Source organism: Lingula anatina, chromosome 8 (assembly GCF_051362555.1).
Source record: "Lingula anatina isolate TDL-2025a chromosome 8, LinAna3.0, whole genome shotgun sequence".
Lineage (NCBI taxonomy): Eukaryota > Metazoa > Brachiopoda > Lingulata > Lingulida > Lingulidae > Lingula > Lingula anatina.
In genome coordinates, this window is record NC_141774.1 from 16931871 (window position 1) to 16948163 (window position 16293).

General features: G+C 37.9%; 1 protein-coding gene across 1 annotated transcript in view; it reads left to right on the forward strand.

Annotated features, from left to right (window-relative positions):
- The window catches only part of LOC106159946 (ficolin-1), a 50651-nt gene that overhangs the window by 19071 nt on the left and 15287 nt on the right, over positions 1-16293 (forward strand). The gene's annotated exons all lie outside the window — the stretch shown is intronic.

Below are 16293 nucleotides of genomic sequence, written 5' to 3' on the forward strand. Positions count from 1 at the left end.
AATGCGTTTTGGCTCTTTTTCCTTATGAAGATTGTAACTTTGTGCCCTGTGGAGAAGGAGCTACCTGGCCCAGGAGAGCATATGAATGTGTTGTGATCTGACCTGCCAATAGACCCAAGATAGTGGGGTTCTTTATACAGCTCTTACATATTGGTGAAAACTTTGTCTAGAATCCGTTTGCCTCTAGTTGGGCATTTAACAATCCGCCTCAATGGGAAGTTTCCGATCCTATTGTCTTTCAAGGAGTTGAAATCACCAAGGACAAAAATCACACAGTACGGATGCTTTTGTTTGATAGAGTCTAAAGTCGATATTATGTGATTATTCATATCATGGTGTGATACGGTATTTTTAGATGATGTAGTAGGGTAATATATTGTTCCTATTAAAATGTGCGAGAACTGTCTTGGTAATTTGTTTGGTCGTAGAATTATGTTTTTTTATTTTACCTACAAATATAAATATTTTCTACAAATCATTTTATCATTTTTCTGACTGATAAATGAAAATAAGGATTAAAATCTTGTTGTAATAACTTTTAAAAATCCCCTTGATGTCATTGTGACATCAGTTCTCTAATTGATTTTGCAATAGAACCAAACAGAAATACATTGCTGATTCTCAGACATTAGACAGCTATTAAATGCGATATTCTGGACCTTCCTTTTTTTGGCAAATTAGCATCTCTAAAAATGTACATGCCTCACACAAGTATCTCATGTCAGGCTCTAGGCACATCAATGGTCGATGGTGCGTCTGACCTCATTTGACTGCTGTCAGGGCTCTTTAGCAGCAATGCATTCCTCGGGATAGGTTATTAAAGTTTACTTTAGAATAACATTCCAGGCATATGTCAAAACATGTCCAGTTTGGTTCAGTTTTGTTGTAGGACAAGTAGGTCGTTGATATGACATACCGTCCTAGTATTAAGAATGTGTATATTTACCCCGTGGACCATTTGAAGATTACACTGCGATTAATGCGGTGGAAAATACAATAGAGGGAGTGTATAATGATAGGGTCGCTAAACGATTGTTGACGGCATATAGTAACTAGCCTAATCCCCTGGTCGCCTGGGTAACCACGCCCCTTTAGAGTACTTATGTAAACAAACGGCCTCCCGTAGCGAACTATCCTTTTGTTCAACAGCTTCGCGCGAGCAGCTGATTATGTATGTAGTGACACTATAGCTATCTGCATATAAATTTGTGCTAGCTGTTATTTGATTCATTCTGCTGGGTCGGATGTTGTGGATCAGCCCACTGGTTCGTTGACTTATTTTTTTCTGAAGATTGGTGATGAAGATTTTGAGTGCTTAATTATTTACACTCCTTTTAACAAGAGAAAGGGGAAGGGAGAGAAAGAGAGAGAGTGTCAAATGAAATGGGTAATGAGTAATACAATACATAGGGACTCGCGGTGGAAGAAACGATAGACTGTTTTGCATCAAGGTATGCCATTATAATCCGACATGCCCCATAACAGGAGGGATTATACTTTAAATACAGACTCATTGTTGTATGACTTATATTTGTGCCGACTTATATTTTACTCTCGCTCATGTCGTGAAACTATTTCCTTGAATAAAGTTTTTCCTGTATAAATTTACTTTGTGACATGAAGTACGCCTGTTGAAAAGGGGGCTTTTCGTAACTAATACAGGTTCACTGTTCAGAAAAATATCGTCGCCGTTCGTCGCCGTTACCTTCAGGAAAGCGTACCCTACGCTTGGATCACTGGCATTTTTGGTTATCTGACAAATTAGGGCAATTTACATTTTAGCTAATAATTTTGAATTTACTAATATTTTGGCCTAAATTCGATGTCAGATTCATAGCCATGACGCAAAGCCGCCAGAGTAACTGTTTAAATTTCCAAATTTCGTTTTTTCCTAATGTTTTTTTATTATCAGTCGAAAACATTTTCATGTTTAACTTCTCAAACCTGTACGTACACCATTCTGGACTATTTTATTTTATCCAACTACACATGCAAATACCACTAACTGCCCCCCTCCTAAACAATCAGACTATCTAGAACGCGTGGCGATAAAAATGTATTGCTAGATCTTGTAAACACTCAGCGAAATGCACCTAGTGACTATATTCAATGTGCCGTCACTTTTTTGCTTTCTCGATTTCATTAATTGACGATAGTAATTACAGTAAACAAGGAAGAGGAAATGCTGAAGACAAAACAACGTCGGGTCTTTGTGTGACTTTCTCCCTTGCTGTTGCTGTCAAAGAAAAAGGAGCCGAGATAGCGATAATTTAACGTTTGATACACAATGTTCATTAATGTCATAATTTTGGCGATTTATTGAAACCATATTTGTACAGAGTAGGTTAGCATAAGTTAAGCAACAACCAGTATGAAGAACAACTCCCTTTTTAAATGAGGCAAGACACCCTCTTCACACTGATTATAACCTTGAGAAAGACATTATGCAACAAGGCAAAGGAGTTATGCAAAGTTCTTTCAACTTGTGTGTGAATACAACACATTCTTTGTCGCTTTTACAAGACAATGGAGGCGAGCAAGCGGAATAATTACAATATACAATAAAAAGGAAATTAGTTTAGAAAGCTTACTTTGGGTCACCCCTTTGCTTGTTCGAAGGAAAGAGATAGATATCGCGCCGCGACTCCCTTTAATAAACCTTCGTGTGTTTGTGTAAAAGTGTGAAAGACAGGCAACGGTCTTGAGCCGCTGTTGATATTGTTCGCGATTAATATTGAAGTATACCTCCTTCGCCTGCATGTAAACGTGTAACTTTTTCTCATGTGCACTATATTTCTTTTAGGTGGTTGAGACAAGGCGATGAAATCGATAAAAGTAGAGGTTAATCTAAACAATTAGATGCGATTTTTGTGAAATGTTTAAATTCTTGAATTTCTAATTTTTAAAATCTTTCATACACGGCCTCATATTTGTATTACTCTCAGGCCATACTCTTCGATATTATTGTGTTACACGGGACTCCTGGAAACCTGAAGCACAGGGCATTGTGGAAGTTAATTCGTTACGGAGTCTTGTTATCCTTCATGGAGTTTTATAGCTGGGATGAACACTGCGAAGTAGAAACAGGCTTTACTTAGCTTTACTTAATATACGACAGTTTAAACAAAACCAGTCTGCAAGGCTTGCTTTGATTTGGCGTTAACCTGACACTGGTTTTGAAAGAACAAATATAAATATGTTGGATGGATTAAATCACCGACTTCGTTATAATTTAGCTAAATGTTCATTTACACAGTAACACAGATAATATTTATAAGTTGTCTGTCGTTCAGCACGCATTATAGGCGAGTAGCTAAACAGTGACGATGATCACAGTAATTGTATAGGCATGGTTTAAGCTTGTTCGAGAGATAATAACAGTCGCGTTTAACAATAGATACAGGTAGCGAGCTATTAACCTTTTTCATCTTTTCCGGAAATGGATATTGCATTGTGGGTAGGGGAGCCCTGCTATGTCGAAACACTTACAGCGGTGTTAAAACCATGGCTGGGTTTACGTGCTTTTTGTCCCGCTGCTACAATAACAGTAAGCGAGATCGACACATGAGGTTTAATAAGTTCCCAACAAACCCGTTAAAATAAAAAATATGGTAGAAAGAAAGGAAAGTATGGCAGTTTGGATCAAAAGCAGGGCACCGCGTTTGCGCTGAACATTTCGAAGGCGGGAAGAAAAACTATAAATTAGGAGATCAACGGTGTTTTAATAAAAAACAGAAATGTTTAGTTAATCAACGGATATAACGAACTATCGGCAAATAAAACTCGGGAGTAAACAATGCGAGAAAAAACATTATAAAGATCTGAAGAAAAAATGAAGAATAGGGGGCCTAAAAAGAAAGAAAAGACTTTAAGCATGAGATTAGTTAAAAAGGAAAGTAAAAGCTGTAAAGTTGTAAACGGGGATTCTACTTACAAAAAATTCAAGAACTTTCACGAATTTTTGTGTAACAACAAAGAGAAGGTTTGAAAAGTTTTGTATGTAATATCCTGTGTTTAATTGATAAGTGATCATTTTTAATGTAGTACTGTAAGCCTATCACAGCTAGGTTTTAGTCTCTCATAACCCTTAGTAGGGTAGGTTCTATTTTTTTAACGTGAGACGTTAATAAAATTTTTATTATTATGTATCCAGTCCCGTATACGTATTACTGATTTATACAAACGGGGCTCATATTATCAAGATCAACATCTAGAGACATACGAAGAAGAAAGTACATCGGCTCTTGTTGAACGCGTTATCGGCAAAATAAAAGGTTATTTATTTCTGAACTCAATGACAAGAGAATTGGAATATTCAATGGGCATATATTGTTATTTACAAAAAATGCAGAAAAGCCTTTCTGTAAGCTACACGTGCATAATACATGTATGGTAAAGACAAAATGGATAATAAAAATAATCTAACAACGTATTTGTAAAGTAATAGGCCTACAAATATGCTTAGTATTAGATAGTTGAAAAGTATGAATTGTGTGGAAAACACTTTATTTGAATGATTTTATTGTCTTTGATTGAAAACGATGAAAATACGCATGAAAAAGTTTAAAAATCAAATAATTTGGCCCCTTGCTATAATTTTGTTTTTGCATGACGGTTTTGTTTCAGTTTGACAAAATTTTCATACTTGTCAGACCGAAAGTCTGACATTTTTTACCTGTCGTAAATTTTGTACATATACTAGAGTAAGACACGGTAAACTTTAATTATCGTCTGGGAAAGAGTCGAGAATTCCTGTCTCACCTATTTAACACTTAAAATTAGAAGGTTTTAATTACAGAGGAAAGGTCGTAGTTGTGGCCGCCACCCTTACCGAACAATTGAACAAGTAACACCTGATGCCTTATCAGGTACAAAACGATTTAATCAGTTCACCGACGAAGGATCTGCGTGTCAGTTTTACCTGTATACACAGTAGGTACGAGTCAAACAATGCAGGGAATCTTTTCATTTTATCATTTCAAAAATCATAAGACATCCTTCAAACAAGACAAAAAATCGTAATGAATTGATACTGCGGTAAATGAGGTGATATCGCCACAGCTTGCATATATATATACATGTAATATTGAAAAGTCGTAGGCCTACGCACCTGTCCACACTCTTGAAAGCTGTGTACGAGTCTACTGGCTATTTTGATTTTATATATATATATATAAAAATAACGAGTCTCTTTCGCATATCTTTATTATCGGAAGCATTTAAAAGAACTCTGAAGCTTTAGTTCATCACTATTGAAAGTGCAGCCAAGCTCGGACGCTTAGGGTAAACTGAAGAAGAAAACATTAAATTGCCTGATTATCTGTCCAAATAGCGGTTTGCTTGCCTACAGTTTACGCATTTCTGTGCTTCAGCCACCTTTTTAGTTTGACAGAAAGCAGTGCACGCTTCAAAACGACCTTTTTATATGCGCACCTTGTACATCATCTACACCTAGCATTGTCATGCTGGAAACAGCAGAGGACTACCATGACCCCTGTGGCGCGTGGTTCCTCTCATGCGCACTTCGTATTTCCGCAAAAGATGAAAAAGGTTAATAGTAAGACCCCCTCCTCTTTAACTGATGATTTACACTGTTAATTGACCGTACTTTCATATATTGTATGATCACACAGTCAGACTTTCCCCGGTTGCACGTTGGAGTTAGATTGTCCTTGCGCCTCTGTCAATGCACCTCATTTAATTTTAATATTATAATATAAGTGCAGTATAAGTCATATATTCTTTCCTTATTCCTCATTCATTAACATTCATGTTTTATAAATACTTGAATGCAGTACGTTTATAAATAAATTATACATTTATAAATTAATGCAATAAGAATTTTTTGAGACAGATTGATGCTGACGCTCATGCATGTCAATCAAATAAACAATACTTAGTTCAATTTTTGACTGCGGAAATTTCATATTGGATGAAATAACTGATAACAAATTTAACTAGCAGTTTGTAAGCAACACTAAAAACATATTCAGCTGCGCGTGCCAAACTAGTGAGCAAAAGGACAGTTCGCTACGCGTGGCACGCGTTAGCATGGGTTCTAGCCTCTTAAAGCTATAATCCTATCGCCGCAACAAACAATGGGGACCTTCTGGCTGATGTATCCTGCTGTTAATTACACCTAGTTACAGCAGAAATCGGCGTCATGGGGTTTTGCACCTAATTTTAGATTCACGTTGAAAAATCCCCTTTCTACACAGGACATTGTTAACATACACAACCAAGGGAATGAGCAGCTACCTAGGCCGCCAGATTTGAACCACATACACAATCTTCATGTACAGTGGTAGTAATAATTTTGTTTCTGTTGTACACCGGTTTAACAACGTTCGAAATGTTTTAATCCCTATCTTGTGAATAGAAGGGGGCGGACAAACAATGGAGGGCCGTATAAATCCCTTCAAAATTCGAACGCACAAACACAATAGCTTAGGTGGAATAACACAATGATTTGAATGACTTAATTGAGTACAAGATTATATACAAGAACTTTAAAAGAGCATAATAAAACAACTAACAACTAATAGTACGACATCACTTTAAAATAATGCAAAAATAAGATTGTACTCAAAAGGGTTTGCCTAAAGGGTCATTGACCCATGAATGGACCCCCCAAAAATATACAAATAATAAAAACTCTACTTTAGTACTAAAAACGACAATGAGTACATCTAAAAACGACAATGTGTACATCTGCAACGAGCCACCCAAGTGCAAACGATCTCGGGGTCAAAGCGCTCCACCAGAAGAGTACCATAGTGCGCTCTAACGGATAGTCTAAACATTGATCTGCCAGCGCCTGAACGTGTTCAAATTGGAAGGGCGTTCCAGATGGGAACAACACAATTGAAAAAAGACCGGCAAAGCGTTTCGGTTCTACAGAAGTTGGCACTGTGGATGATAAAATGATCTCCCCTTCTTTCTCTAAAATACGAATACGTCGTATGGTCAAGGTCAGCCCTGCCAATAAAACAACTATGTAGGAAGGTAACGTCTAAAATTTCTCTTCTATAAGCTAAAGGCAGCAAGTTTAAAGCAATCAGTCTGTCTTTATAATTCATTTGGTTACCCAGAATATGTCTTGTGGCAGATTGCTACACCCTTCCTAGTTTTATTAAATTTTCTTTTGTAATGTAATCCCAAGATATAGAATTAAACTCAAGCTTTGAACGTACTCACGAATAAAAAAAATGCTGCATTAACCTTGGGTTCCTCTTTCTGTCAAACACTCGCCTAATAGTTGTCCATGTCTGATTTGCACTCTTAACAATGCTATTTATATGTGAATTAAAAGTCAGCTCGCTGCTAACGGTAACTCCTAAATCCCTTGCTTCATGTACCTTTGTCAACACATGTCCAAAGATGTTATAATAAAATACAGTTGGATTGACCTTCCGTGTGACATTTAACAGCATACATTTTTTTAAGCATTCAATTTCATTCCCCACCTTTTACACCACTCTACTACCTTCTCAATATCCTCCTGGAGGGCCAAACAATCAGCCAAAGAACTAATTAATCTATGCATTTTTGAGTCATCAGCAAAAAGAGACATAGTTGTGAACCGGTCAACAACCTCAGGTATGTCATTGACATAGAGTAAAAACATCAGTGGCGCCAAGATTGATCCTTGTGGAACTCCAGAAGTTACATCACTAGTATATGAGTTTTCACCATTTAAGCATACTCTTTGCTGTCTTCCGGTTAGATATCCGCTAAACCAGTTTAATAATCTACCATTTATCCCAAAACTACGCAATTTATGAACCAAAAGTTGATGAGGCACGACGTCGAACGCCTTACTAAAATCTAGATAAATGACATCAATCTGCTCACCTCTATCCAAATTCTCCCCTATTGAATGTAATGCTTGTACTAATTGGGTGCTAGTTGAACGCTGTGCACGAAAACCACGATGAGCATCATTAAGGGTAGGTAGGATTAGTTCGGTCAGTTTAGTGTGGATCAGTCTCTCCATAACCTTGGAAATAGTAACAGAGATACTGACCTGTAGGTTTTAACCTTATACCCTTGTTACCCTTTTTGATCACAGGCGTGACATTTGCCAACTTCCAAATATTAGGCAGCTCACCAGTCAACATACTACAATTAAATAAGAACGCACAAGAGTCACTTAATGATGCGGCACATTCCTTCAATAGTTTTGGCGGAATTCCATCAGGACCGTTAGCTTTGTTTACATCAAGACCTGAAAAACAATTTACAGGGGCGGATTTTGGCCGTCTTCTGGGTCTTCCAGAAGACGGTCAGATTTTCAAGTTTACATTGACGGGTATCGATTTTTTCTGTCGGAAGACGGTCAAAAATGGAGGACGGGTCAACAAAGTTGACCGTCAGAAAATATCTCTGAATCCGCCCCTGATTTAACACCTCTTCGGTCGTAAAATCAAAACATTCTAACGAAGGTGCGACCACCATGTCAATATCTGGCAAAACTATATTGTCATTAGAAAAAACGGCAGTAAAGTAAGCATTAAACAATTTGGCTTTATCACCGCAATCAACCCCCTTCACACCATTGTAACTGATAGATTTCGGTATCCTATTAGCATTTACTTTATTGTGGTAAAACGACCAAAAGCGCTTCGGATTGGACCTTGACTCCCTACCTAGTGCTTCGATATATGTTTTGTAACTAGCACAGGCTTATCCCTTAACCTGTTTCTCAAAAATCTATACTTATTCCAAGATGTTACCATCAAGGCCTACTTGAGACCTTTAACATGCGCTTAGGTACAAAGCAATCTATTCCCTCATTTACCACATACAGCCAATCATTCCACACATGTTCAACATCATTGTTGGCATTACGTGCCCTAAATTCAGAACCATGACCAAGCCTCTCACAAAGGAAATTCCTCAACCCTTGTACATCTGCATGCTTCCAATCTAAAATTGACCTCGACTTCTGATTCACCCTACTCATATTCATTTCAAACATAAACACTACTGGATAATGATCCGAGCAAAAACCGTCAGGCCAGACATCTAAATCACAGATTTGTTCAGGTCTAATTGACAAAACTAGATCAAGGATATTCCCTGACCTATGCGTAGGCTCATGTACCATCTGCGTCAGTGTAAAATCAAACAATAGTGTAGTGTCCAATATCTTGACAAACACCTTAATCTTTTCTTGAGACTTTTATTGAATCACCACAATGAATACGTTCTGAAATAATAACAATGAAAACAATGTTAACTATAACTACACAGATAAAGTTTAAAATAGACATGTTCTTATCTTGTAACTTATGAGATACTTAAACATCTATGCTTTACTTTCTTTACATGACCTACGGGCATGCATACTTAGCCTAGGTCCCAACTACGTTTTGCACGCACGGTTTTTAGGTCCCTTGCGTCCGGCTAGGACGTAGTTAGATCGCACGTAGCGGCTGTTGATCATGTCGAAAAGTTAAGCCTAGGTCCCAACTACGTTTTGGACGCACGTTTTTTTTTTTTTTTTTTTGTTCCTTGCGTCCGGCTAGGACGTAGTTAGATCGCACGTAGCGGCTGTTGATCATGTCGAAAAGTCTCTACGTGCTGTTTGCGTCCTCCAAAAGTCGCACGATAGACGTGCTCCTCACGCACGGACTCCTTCCCGATTCCTTCCCTGCGATCTAGCTACGTCCTAGAGGGACGCAAGGAACCTAAAAACCGTGCGCCCAAAACGTAGTTGGGACCTAGGCTTTACAGGGGTATATGATTGAATATCACTCTTATAAATTTAATTTTCATACATGCATTACAAAGCTTAAAAGAACAAAATTTAACTTAAGAAATAAGCTATAATATACATAAGCTAGCATCTTACTAGACTTGTATAACCTCTTGAACTTGTAACAGCTTAATAATAATAATAATAATAATAATATTTATTTATAGTCTAAAATCCAACATGTGTTCAGTAGACTTTACAAAAATTATAAAATTCAAATTAAAAGAAAAATATTGCTAATGGTTATAAGATGAAAGGATATATAAAATGGATAAAAAGGGGGAAATTTAAAACTATGACTAAGAACAGTTTTTATTAAGAAGTGTTTTTTCAAGAATTTAAAGATAATATTGTTTAAAAAGGTGGGTTTTTAGTTCCTTTTTAAAATGTCCAGGGTCCACAATTTGTCTAAGGCTGATGGGTAAAATAATCCATTCTTTTGGTGCTCCAAATTTAAATCTTTATCACCGTATGATACTAATCTTGTCTTATAAGCATTAAGAAGAAGGTGATCACCTGATCTGAGATTTCTTGATGGCACGTAGTGTAAAACAAACTCATTTAAATAAGAAGGTGCAAGTTTATAAAATGCTGCATGTGCAAATGTTAAAAGTTTGAATAAAATGCGTGCTCGGACAGGGAGCCAGTGCAACATCTTTAAAACAGGAGTAATGTGGTTGTCTTTTGGAGTGCGGGTCAGTAGGCGAGCAGATATATTCTGTACACGCTGTAGCCGTTTGATTTGTTCCTCTGAAGATCCATAAAGAAGGGAATTGCAGAAATCAAGTCTCGATGTAACCAGGGCATGTATAACTGTTGCTGTAACAGAGTCGGTTAAATGTTTTCGTAAGGAACCAATGTTTCTAATATTGGACATACATGTTTTAGATACGTTAGAAATTTGCCTGTTCATGGACAATGTACTGTCAAAATAAACTCCCAGATTTTTGGCGTGAGATGAGACTTGTACCACGCTGGCACCTATTGACATGCTAAGACTGCGGGCAATGTTCTTATTGTGTGGTTGTGATATTACTAGGAATTCAGTTTTCTCGTCGTTGATCTTGAGTTTGTTTCTGATCATCCACCCCCTTATATCAGAAATAGAGTTGCCTATTTTAGTAATTGATGATTCAGGGTTTCTAATATTGCAGGATGTGAAAAGCTGAGTGTCATCAGCATAAATGTGATAACCCGTCTCATGAAAACGTTTAAGGTTTGCACCAAGCGGTAAAGTATAAATGTTTAACGAAAATGTTTAAGGTTTGCACCAAGCGGTAAAGTATAAATACAAAATATGAACTTGCAGTCTCATACAGCACACTTGTAAAACATGACATAAATAACTTTGACTGCTGACGTGGACTTTTGTCTTTTTTCTACTTTTTTTTATACATGTACATATGAGGTGTCGCGTGTCCACCGTGATTCTGTACGTGTCGCTTCGTTAGTTCTCTTTGAAAACCTTAAACTTGTTCCTTGTCGTGAAAAACACATTCAACGTTGCATCGTAAGTCAGCCATATTTTCCTTGCGACCTTGACCTTGACCCTGTTTCGTCAGCAAGATTGTTTCTGCAGGGCGCAACTAATGCAATCTACATTTAAACTTAACAAATAGATCACAGAACTCTTGTGCTACATCGTATACTGATTGACATGAAATGATTGACCAGTCAATACTTGATTGACATGAAATGATTGACCAGTCAATACTTGGAAAGTTAAAATCACCCATAACGCATAAATCATTGAAGGTTCTCTCACAGTTTTTCAAAATAGTTCTGAATTGACTAATAAATCCACGAGTTGATACAGCGTCATAAGCAGGAGGACGGTAACACACTACTATGCCATGTTTTGGTTACCGTGTCCCATTACCTCGACAACAACACATTCGAGACTGTCGAGTTCTAATGAATGTCATTTTTCAAAGCCAATAAAACACCCCCTCCCCTATCGTCGTTTGGCCTGTCCCTACGAAACAAAACGTACCCATCAGGTAAGATTTCACCGTCAGTAATTTGCAAAGTTAACCACGTTTCAGTCACCGCTACACAGTCAATATCATTACATATAACTATGCTTTGGAGATCAACCAACTTATTTTTAGAATTGTCAACAGTTTTTACGCTACGTGCATTCAGCTGTAACATAGAGAGTTTGGAGAAAGATTTGCCGGTCACTTTATCTCATGCATGCCTGTGAGATTCAGCATGAGTAGTTGCGCCCATCTATTGCTTGTTTCCATGAAAGTTTTCGAGTGCGACATGATGATTTCTCCCCGCAGAGCAATTTCCTGCGTCAACTGACCCTTCCCTGTGAATACCTCCACGCCGTCCTGAATGAACAGAAGTCCAGCCAGCGTTGTGGTAACAATCATTAGCGTCTGATCTGAGGTTACTGGACCTATCATAATGGCGGGCATTCACAATGCGGTTACCAGCAAATATTACGTGATCCCGCGCACCAGGAATGCTATTAACAAGGGTCCGCATACTTGTTTCCATATCACGTACATGCTTAGGCTTGTCGTGATTTATTGAGATATTTGAATATACACGAGAATCCTTCAAACGGCTTTTTACTTGCATAACACATTTTTTGTCTTCGTTTGTGTGAAAACTGGCGATGACAACACCAGGTCTATCGTTGTACGTTGGTTTTCTTTCAGCTTTTGCTACCTGAACTTTGATCCAGAGTAAAGCAGTATATCAGACCACACTACCCGTTTTCAAGGTGTGTGTCAGATCGCATTACAGAGTATCAGCCACCACACCGATTTTGCCTGGTGCGCTATGTGATAGCCATGATCCTAAGCGGGGTTGGAAAGTAGTGCATCTCATCTAGATTCATGCGCTGCTGCAATTTTCCCTGTTTATGCTAAAAATCTGACAATACCGCAATTTATAAACATAAAATTTAGGTTCAAACATAGCCAATGATGTTTTGTAAATAAGAACTTGCAAACTTATATATTAATTTAGAAAAGTATACCTAATTTTGATAGCGGAAGCATATTCTGTCGGGGGTTAAATAAAATTATGCGATTTTTTCACCGACTACCGTCTGTCGCCATGTTGTTGTATTCATACGACTCCTACTTGACGAAAACGAGGCGTGATACCCGGATGACAGGTAGGCCTACAAAATTTGTGATGGGGTATGATACACAATGTACTCTGTAATGCGATCTGACACACCTTGAAAACGGGTATTGTGGTCTGATATACCGGTTTATTCTGGATCCGTAGGTGCCGAGTCTGGTAGTTGGGTAGGCCTGTTATTGTATTTTTCATTATTTCCATAGTCTAAGCAAGGCGAGATGTTTTCAACCGGATCGGCTACAAAGTCTGTCAGCTTACGCCATTTCGTTATGGTAGTGTCCAGGGACACGGTTCTGACCCGCTACCATTTTTACTAGCATGGACCGCCTTATCCACCATATTGGATAATACATAACAGAGTCACAGTCACCTCAACCTGTTTATCTATAACAGGGTACCGAGAACTGTCAACTTTATTAACTTCACTCCATCACATTTACAGCAACTTATTCATCCTAGTGTTAGCTGACCTTGCAAGGAATTCAGTTTATTGGAATATATTTATGAATAACAAGACAATTCACTAGTTCACTAAATACACAATACAACTGTCACTTTTACTTTAAAACACTTTTTTTTTATTATTTTGATAAAGTTAGTTACAATATTGATAAACAAAGTATCACGTTTTCAATAATTAATATTTTAAATTACAATCCATGTCTGCAAGTTTGTGTCAATGACCAAATACAACATTCAGTCAACGTCACATTATGATCGCATTCACAACGAGTTGAGCCAGGCTTTACAAATCCTGGAACTAAATATGGCGGACGTACATGAAAGAAAAACCGCCTAATCTGTTAATAGTCTCTCCGTCTCTCACACGCCTCCCCACGCGTCGTCCCTGCGGGGGTACAGTCATTAAATCTCGGCTCCATTCGCCATGCGGAAGCTACCTGAGAAATATTAGGTGCGCACGCTCATCAATTAAACTCGAGGTGAAGAAAGCATGGCGGCTGGAGGCGATCGAAGGAAAAAAGCCATTATATTACAAAACAGAGACGAAAAAGGAATGAATTGGCCCGTAGACCTGGCAGCTATCTACGGAGATAATGTCACCAGAGATAAGCACGGAGATACACTATTCAATTACTGTACGTGAAATTTTACTATGGAGTAGGGCCTACCAACGCAAATGAATGGCTTTTCACATCCATCTTATGCTGTTGTGAAAACTTATCGTCGGTTAATTTATTTATCGGAAGGGGGGGGGGGTTTCACGATTTAGATCCCTATGAATTTGCGCACTTAGTATTTCTCAGGTAGCTTCCGCATGGCGAATGGAGCCGAGATTTAATGACTGTACCCCCGCAGGGACGACGCGTGGGGAGGCGTGTGAGAGGCTGAGAGACTACTACAAGATTAGGCGGTTTTTCTTTCATGTATGTCCGCCATATTTAGTTCCAGGATTTGTAAAGCCTGGCTCAACTCGTTGTGAATGCGATCTATGACGGTGTTTTGACGTGGCTGGATCAACGGTAATTTTACGTTGAATTTAGGTAGATCATCGGCAATTCAACATATCAACCTGTTTTCAACGTTAATCTAACGCGACTATGCATGCTGGGTAGTCAGTTTATTAGTAGCGACACATCTGGCGACATATTCCTCCTTTCACAAATCTTATATGAAATCTTAGTTTTTCTTAAAGATCGCATTTTTACATACGCATACCCTTGAACGTAAACTATTTGATATAAGATATAAAGTCTGTAGGAATCGATGGGGATTGCTAGGAAAATTTATATTGAAATGTGATCATTAAGGATTTAACAGCTTCAGCAACAACAATTATCCTTCTGTGAAATTCATATTTATACTTTTTTTGAATCAGCTAATCATATAGTTTGCACATACCATTAATAAGAAATTGGTGTTCAAAATTTGAAACTATTGTTTTGAGTTCAATTAATGCCTCATGGAAAGCCACCATCTTGGTTTTTCAAAGGCTGAATAGAAGTTCTTTTCAGAATTAGGTCAGCAGTTGTACACTGAATATTACATTTAGATAATCAAGAAGTTACACAGGTTTACGAGAATAGAATAAGAATCCATAATACTTCCATTTAACTATCGTTACAACAATTGTAAAGCTGCTGTATTCTGTACTAGCATACGTTGCAGTTACATTCAAATTGAACATTCAACAAAAGAGCTCGAAGGAAATGGTACTTTGTGGTTCCTTATCAAATTTTGAAAAATCAAGACCATAGAAATATCCTAAATTTCTCAAATACTCCAATGCATTGTGATAAATGTAGGTAGCTCAGTTCCCTTTGGTAAAATAAAACAAAGGGATAGGAGAGTTATAGGAACCAAGAGCTTAGAGATCTTTACAGGTAAATGCCATGCAAAACATTTTGTCAAGTGTCAGCTATTAATTGAAATCTCCCGCAACAGGTGTATACATCTCAACAACGCAGTGCCTACCTAGGGTGATTTTGTATGCTTAATATTGATTATGAAAAAAAAAAAAAAAAAAAACAGCAGAAGGAGAGACACATTGCATAATAGCTAACGGAATGATTACTTTAGTGTTAAGTCAACATAATGAACCCTTGCAGTAGAACCCTTGAACAATGTATTTAAGTCTAATTAGCTGCACAATTTTTGCAAACCAAATATCACTCTATGAGTACTTTGCATTGCCACATTTCATTAGCTGGTTGATTTATATTTTCAGGTTCCATTCTGGAAAACTGTTCTTTACCACAGCTACCAAAGTGTTTTGTTGGGCGTAAAAATGATGTCCAAAAGATAATCAACACATTATTCACTGAAGGACGTCGTCTCGCAGTAATAAAAGCCTTTGGCGGGCAAGGTAAGACCACTTTGGCAACCGCAATAGGCCACACCTGTGTGTCAAAATGGGGAATACGTTCGGTCATGGCTGACATGAAGGGGGTGTCACTCGACGACGACATTCCTTTGTCCCTTCTTTTTGCTATGAAATGTTCACCAGGATTAAACAGTGGACAAACCAACGCTGCTCGTCTCATAAGAAAGGCTTGCCAAGAAGTATCTTCATATGGCAAAAAGCAGCTCATTGTTCTAGACAATTGTGAGAGTGCTCTGAAGGAAAGTACACACAACCACTTCTATTCCTTACTAAAACAATTGCTTTCCAGTAACAATGTCTATATTTTATGTACAACTCGGCAAACTATACAGATTCCAAACGAGGAGGTGCTTAATCACGAACTTGGGGCTCTGACAGAGGATAGCTCTTTTGTTGTGTTGCAGTCCTACTCACAAAGAGTGAGCCGTGAAAACAGCAATCACTTGGCTGAAAAATGTGGCTTCGTTGCTCTGCTGCTTCATATCCTTGGCAAGTTACTGCAGCAAGGTCACAGAGCAATAGACATAATAACCGAACTAACTTCAAAAACAGTATTTGGATTGAATCTTTCACCATCAATGCCCAA